The sequence below is a fragment of the Arachis duranensis genome, chromosome 3, assembly GCF_000817695.3.
Source record: "Arachis duranensis cultivar V14167 chromosome 3, aradu.V14167.gnm2.J7QH, whole genome shotgun sequence".
NCBI lineage: Eukaryota > Viridiplantae > Streptophyta > Magnoliopsida > Fabales > Fabaceae > Arachis > Arachis duranensis.
In genome coordinates, this window is record NC_029774.3 from 51,043,526 (window position 1) to 51,051,214 (window position 7,689).

The following is a 7,689-nucleotide window of genomic DNA, read 5'->3' on the forward strand; positions in this document are numbered from 1 at the left end:
TCAACACATACCTAAAAGCTTTGCCTATAAACACTACAAGAAAAAAAGTTGAATACCATTGAATTTAGCGTCGTACATTAATGTTGGCTTTACTTAAGGATTTAGCGACAATTTTGTTGTGAAATTCGTCATGCCAAATAATTATCAGCGGATAGCCTCTTCCGACAGTTAGATTTGGCGGTGAAACAAGCTAAACAGGCACTAAACTTAGCGTCGGAGTTACTGTTAGAAAAATCTGACGGTAGACACTTTAATGGAATACTGCGTTTTGGTGATCCGCACCACGCTACCGTCGAAAATATCCGCCGGTAAATCTGACGGTAACCGTGCCTTAAAAGTGAACCGCGAACCCCTTCCCCTTCATTTCGAATTTGTTTTCTCTCTCCAGCCTCTCATGTAATACCCTAATATACAAATTCTTATGCTCGAGTCATAAGTCAATAATATTAAGGTGGTACGACTCTCAAGGTGGATTGTAATATATAATATAAAATATAATTGAAAAGAAGTATTAAACGAAAAGCCTGAAAAATGAGTAAAATAAAATCGCGAAGCGTAACACTCACGTATCAACTAAAGATAAAGCGTGTATCGATAGCAATATAAAGATAAGAATGAGATCAAAACATAATATAGGTATAAGATATATGTAAATAGCCACTAGTCGCGACCCGCAAAGTTTAGGCCGACTAGGATACAGAGTAAAAGCAGTTTGACAACAAAAGTTTCCTATCTCTCCCAAAATAATCAAGCCTCTATAGGTAAGTTTTCAAAAGAATTAAATACATAATGTAAGTTCTTCAAAATAAAAATACGGAGAGATCCTAAGCAGAAAATAAATAGAGTCCAAAGATCTTCGTCATCTCTTAGATGAAGCACAGCTCACCGCTGAGCACCAGGACCTGCATCTGAAAAATAAGAGATATATACGGAATGTGAATCCCTGACTCTTGGGTTCCCAGTACGGTAAAAGTGCCAAATAAATACAATGCGCTATAATACAAACTCACTAAGCGTCCTAAGCTTCCTTTCCTCAATTATTCATCCTTGGTCCTCACTAATCCATAAATTGGCAACTATCATAGGGGATTCTATCTCTGACCCAATATCCTTCATACTTTCACTACCTTCCAACAAGATAATCCAAGAATTGAACCATCTCTGAAGTAATTCAACTCTTATACAACACAAACAATACAAAAAAGTAAGACAATTAGCAAATAATCAGGAAACATGTACAATTAGGCAAATCAAAGCAATTAAGCAAACCCGAACAATATCAAACATATGCAGATGATGCATGCCTATCTTATGACCGATGAGTCTCATCTGTCGGTTATAAAGCCAAACCCGACATGTTCGGTAGCTAACCCTAAACAGAACACCAAACACGAAACAAGTAGGACAACGCCGCAACCTTGCATCTTACCCGTGTATCCGGAGCAGGGGACAACTTTACCCTGCCTCTTACCCAGGTGGTGCTACAGTTCTCAACCCGGAGCAAGAGGCGATAGAATTCCACCCTTGCATCTTATCCGGAGTTTCGAACTCTCATCCGGAGCAAGTGGATAATGCCACTGCATCTTACTCGGTGTCCTTGCCTATTACCCAGAGCAAGTGGATGACACCACTACGTCTTACCCGGAGGCATATCAAAATCAAATTCAAGTTTATTTTCATTATTATTCCAATTCCTTCATAATTATTAATTCATTAATTCATTTTCCATACATTCTCAATATCTCTACACTTCTTAATCATATACCCGGAGCGAATGGTCATTTCCACTGCCTTTTACCCAGCACCTCTATCTCATTCAATCATATGCATATACATACTCCACCATAAATCAATATTTATCATAGCCATCCGACTCACAACATAATACACAATATAATACACAACCTGCCATGATTCACTAACAAACACAGCCCTTCGGTTCATGGCATACACAACACTCCCACCATCATCCTTAATAACTCAAACAATCATCATTAATCATGTTTCATCATTAATTGTCTCTTTACTTCATCCACACATTACCACATTTGCTAACTCCGTCTCATCACTAGGCATACTATAAAGATTTAGGATAAAAAGGATGAAAACGAAGGTTTGGGAATATGAAATTCAGTTCAAAAACACGATCCAGATTTTTGCTGAAAATAGGGTCACGCGTACACGTCAGCCACACGTATGCGTCAACGGAAAATATGATTGTGACGTGTGCGTGTCGTCCATGCGTACGCATTGATCGGGGTAAAACTTGTCTCTCAACAAATTCCCATTCGGCAAGTGTACCGAATTTGTCGTCAAGTAAAAACTCACAATAGAGTGAGGTCGAATCCCACAGGGATTGATTGATCAAGCAACTTTAATTAGAGGAATGATCTAGTTGAGCGAATCCATGAATAGAGTTGATAATTGCAGAAATTAAAATGGCAGGAAAGTAAATGACTGAAAGTAAATAGCAGAATTGTAAATGGGAATGGGGGAATTGCTCATAAAAGTAAATTGCAGAAAATAAAGAGAATGGGTAAGATCAGAAATGGGGAGTTCATTGGGCTTAGGAGATGTTGCATTCTCCGAATCAATTTTATTTTCATCTCTTCCTCAATCAATGCACTTATTGATCTCCTTGGCAATCTTAAGTGATTGAATCACAATTTCTTGCAATTCAATCTCTCAAATCTTGATCAATAGCCAATTCCTTGGTCAATTGCTCATGAGAAGAGATGAAGTGTGGTCACTTATTATACCACATGCACTTCCCAAATCAAATGCTTAGAGGGTTATAGCCACATACCCATCCACACTCAATTTGGTCCAGCATGAGAAAGTATTTCTAGCTAATCTCTTCATTCCTCTTTCAAGGATCCGAAGAGATCCATGTTTGAATAGCTTCTTTTCCAAGATCACTATCCAATTGGATGAAGATCGAAGGCTTTCAAGTAAAATCAAGAGGAAAGATAGAAGAAGAATAAGAAAATTAGTATTGATCCATCAAATTACAACAGAGCTCCCTAACCCAATGAAAGGGGTTTAGTTATTCATAGCTCTAGAAATCAAAATCAAAGATGGAGAATACATGATAAAGCTAGAATTGCAAAGAAAGTAAATACAAAGAGTAGTTCTCTTTCCTAGCTCCTCCCAAAAACTCCTCTCTATTTCAAAACTACTCCTATATATACTACTCTTCTCAGCTTCTAGTTAGCTCTTCAAGTCTTGGGCCTCTGGATCTTTGAGCTTGAAGCAGTTCCTTTCTTCAATTGGGCTTGGCTTACTTGCCGAGAGAAAGTGTGAAGTGGGCAGAGACTTTAGCTCAAGACGTTAGGGGTGTTTAACATTTAGTGAAAATACAAGTTCGAGAACGTTAGTGCCACTTAACATTGTCACTAACGTTCCAATGCACCCCTTAGCCTCACATTAAAGCCCACGTTAACTAGGTTAACGTGGCTTCTAACGTGGCTTTTGCCAACCTTAGAGAACGTTAGTGACACTCAACATTGTCACTAACATTCAAGTGTGCCCCTAGGTCTCACGTTAGAGTCCACGTTAACTGGGTTAACGTGGCTTCTAACGTGGCCATTCTTAGCCATCCCAACGTTAGTGACAATGTTGAGTGTCAATAACGAATTTGTAATCCGCACAACTAACCAGCAAGTGCACTGGGTCGTCCAAGTAATGTTGCTCCAACGTTAGTGACAATGTTGAGTGTCACTAACGTTGGCTTCTCTTCCCCCTTTAACGTTAGAGGCCACGTTAACTAGGTTAACGTGGCTTCTAACGTTGCCATTTGTGAGCAATTGCCAACGTTAGTGACAATGTTAAGTGTCACTAACGTTGGCTCAACTTCTCTTCTCCACGTTAGAGTTCACGTTAACTTAGTTAACGTGACTCTTTAACGTGGGCGTTGATGGCTTTTGAGAGTGTTTTTGGCAATCACTTTTCTCCTTAACTTTGCAAGTTACCTCCCATTCCTTGCTCCCTTTGGTCCTGAAATCAAGCAATAGAGTGCATCAAAGTTCTAATCCACGTCATGGGTAATGCAATATACAATTTTGTCATTAAAATCATGCAAAATCCTCATAAAATAATGTAAAATGCACAATGTATGCTTGAATCAAGGTCTGAGTGAATATCTGCCCAAAACTAACTTATTTCCTAAGAAAATGCATGAAAATACCTAAAAACAGTAAAGAAAAGGTCAGTGAAACTGGCCAAAATGCCCTGGCATCACGCATGGAAAACAGAAAGGAAAGTGACGCGTGCGCGTCAGTCACGCGTACGCGTGGGGACGTTTTGTGCTCCACGCACAAAGCCGGCACGGTACCATCACAACTCTCTGGATTTTCTACTACGCACCTGCATTAGTGCAGCGAAGTGTACGCGTCAGCCAGGCACACGCGTGAGAGAGTAAAAATCATGAGTGACGCGTGCGCGTCGGCCATGCGTGCACTTCGGAGTACGTTTTACCAAAAATTTTACTAAGTTGAAAGGTTGCAGGATTACATTTTCAAACCTCAAACTTCCGACCCACATAACTTCTTCTACAAAATTCCTTTTTCAACCATTTCTAAACCGTTGGAAAGATGGTTGAATAAACTTTCATAAAAATTTGGTTTTGAAGAATTCCTAACTCCGAGGACTGAGTTACGGACCGCTGAAGTTGGTCAAAAATCAAATTTTACCCAAACACAGAAATCACCAATTATTCCAATGTTCACAAGCCAAATTTATTTCCACTCATCCAAATGACTACAACCCAACCACATTCACATAATTACACTCAACCAAAAGCAAACCTACCTCATCTACACAATTTCACCCAAAACTATCAAATTTCATACCTCAATTCCTCAAACCTTATTATTCAAAAATCAAACAAATTATTCACACATTCAATATCTAAAATCCGTCCAATCTCTTATATCATCACACAATACACACATCAACTTACCTTCCTTACCTCTTTTTGGCCTCTGACCCAAGATTCAGTCTCCGGCCTAATATACCAATCCAATACATAATCTCATAAAAGCATTGTCACCACTCAAATACTCAATTTTCCACACATAACCACCATGCATCACCATCAAATTATCATCCAATTTCATAAATTACCAAGCACATCATCTATACACATCAATTCTACCAAATATACAATTCTACAATCCTGATCCAATATCAATATAATCAACTACACATATAGTACCAATCAATCGTACCATTCAAGCTTAATCCTAGGGGCACCTAACTTAGGAATTCACATCATATCACATGGTACTTAAATAAAACTTAAACTGTACCTCTTGGAGCCAAACCAATTGAGCCTCTTCTTTGAAAGTCTCCACCAGTCTTAGCTCCAAACTTCACCAAAGCTCCACAAGTAAAACCAACCTCCCAATTGTGCACCAAAATCAACCAATACTCTAACATAACCAATTTCACACTTACAATCAACCTAGGGTTCATAAAAATGATAAATCACAAGTGTTGGAGGGTTTCTTACCTTAACCAACTGAAGTTTGTGATGAATATCACCCATGACTCATACTAGAGCACCCCTAAACAAACAAAATTACAAGATTTTCTCAAAATTCAAACCAAATTCAAAATACAAGAGAAAAAAAGAAATTGGGCAGACGAGAGTTAAATACTCACTACAAAACTTAGATAGACTTGAAGAGGAGGAGAAGAGCGACGCATGGTCACAAATGGCTCATCAATCGGAGCTCTGTAGCTCAAGTTATGGTGGTTTGAAGATTTGAATGGCTTTAATAAGGTTATATATATGTTGGGTCTTGGATCCACTTGGGTCCGGTTCACTTGGTTTAGTCCGTTGGCCCAACTTTGAGCCAAAACCTTCAAGATTAGAGTTTTAAATCGCATTTTAAATATTTCTATCTTCCCAGATTATGAATTCTAATCTCTTAACCTTATTCACTCATAATTAATGTTCTCAACTATAGTACCAGACAGATCCAACCGGTACTGCAGGTCAAATTTACGTTTCGTATTTTTATGCTGAAAACTATGTTTTCCGACTCAGAAAATTTCACTGAGTCCAATTGTCATATTTAAATCATCAAATTCCGATTGCTAAATTTTCTAATCAAATTCACTCATATCTAATTTATTATTTAATTAATTATGGTTTGACCGAGTTTTACATCTCTCAGTCCTCTCTCTCCCTCTCTAACCACTCACCCCCACTCTCTCTCTCTAACCTTCTCATCTCTCATCTCCGCTGACCTCCTCTACCGCCACTGCTGCAAACGTTGTCATTGTCGTCTGAAACGCTGCTGCCACTACTGCAAATGCCACTGTCACCGGTATTACAAATGCCCCTACCGCTGCTGCAAACCCCTGTTGATTTCGCTTATGTCGCCACTGCACCTCCATCAATGTTCTCTATTTTCACTTGTTCTGCATTCAAGGTTTTTTATTTGAATTCAGTTTCTTTCAAATTTTGTTACTTCAAGTTAATTAATTACATAGTAGAGTTTAGTTAGTTTAATTTTCTGATTTAGTGGATTTTGGTGATTATGATACGTTAGACTAGGTTTAGATTAGGCCCTGAGATTGATGAAAAGTGTTGAATTATTGAGCTATTTGCTGATTTACCATGCTGAATTCTTTGAAAAATGCTTGACTGTATTGATGAGTCATTATTTTATTATTGATTTTGATAAATTTTGATACTGGAATTATTTAGATAATTTTGATTGCATTTATTAACTGCGTTAAGGTCATTTTTTTTGAAAATTTGCTACTAGATTTGTTTGCATTATGCTTTGTTATTACTTGTTGTGACCAGTCATAACTTGATTAATCCTTGGTTTGAAATTATCGCTTGTCAATTCCTTATTGAGTGCATCAATTTTGCATTAATTTTGCATACAATTTTCCATCTTCATCACATTCGTGAGTGATTTTTGCTTCCAATGTATGTTGAATGTGGAATCTGGCCGCATCATTGCTATTTTAAATGTGTATCTGTTGAATTGCATCTTAAATTTTATGCAATAGCAGTAATTGCAGTGCAATGCCAATTTGAAAAAACATAAAGGCAAGAATCATAGAAGATATAGGGTGCAAAGTTTTCTTGGACATTTTGTGTCTACTATTGATGCTATTGGTCTTGTAATGTATGCTTTTGAATTCCATCAATGTAAAGGTGTGTTGATTTGGAAGAAGAGTGTATACGTAAGATGTCCCAAAGTTTTTGGAATTAGTGTATCTTATTTTGTTAGTTTATTATTGTCAACATAGTTCTCATACCATTAATCTGCTATTATGCTTTCTTGTGGCTTGATACATGTGTTGCCTACTTACCTATTTTCTATTTTTTTGGTGATAATAGATAATCATTTGGAACTTGAAAGTATTTACCTGTGTGGGTCTCATCGTTTCTATCAAAATTTTTATAAGATTTTGAATAAAATTTGAATCAGTTGTTTAATTGTGTGTTGACTGATGTTGTAAATTGATATTGGTTGGATTTGTGTTAATAATGATGTATGCTTATTACTATTAGTAATGTATTCACTGTGCAGATACGACGACAGGTAAAGGAGATAGGTTAAGTGGGTCATGTGGTCGTGGTAGAGGACGGGCTTCCACCGAATCCCTAATGACTGCCCAATCATCACCCTCTACCTTGACTATGTCGTTGACCCATGTGAC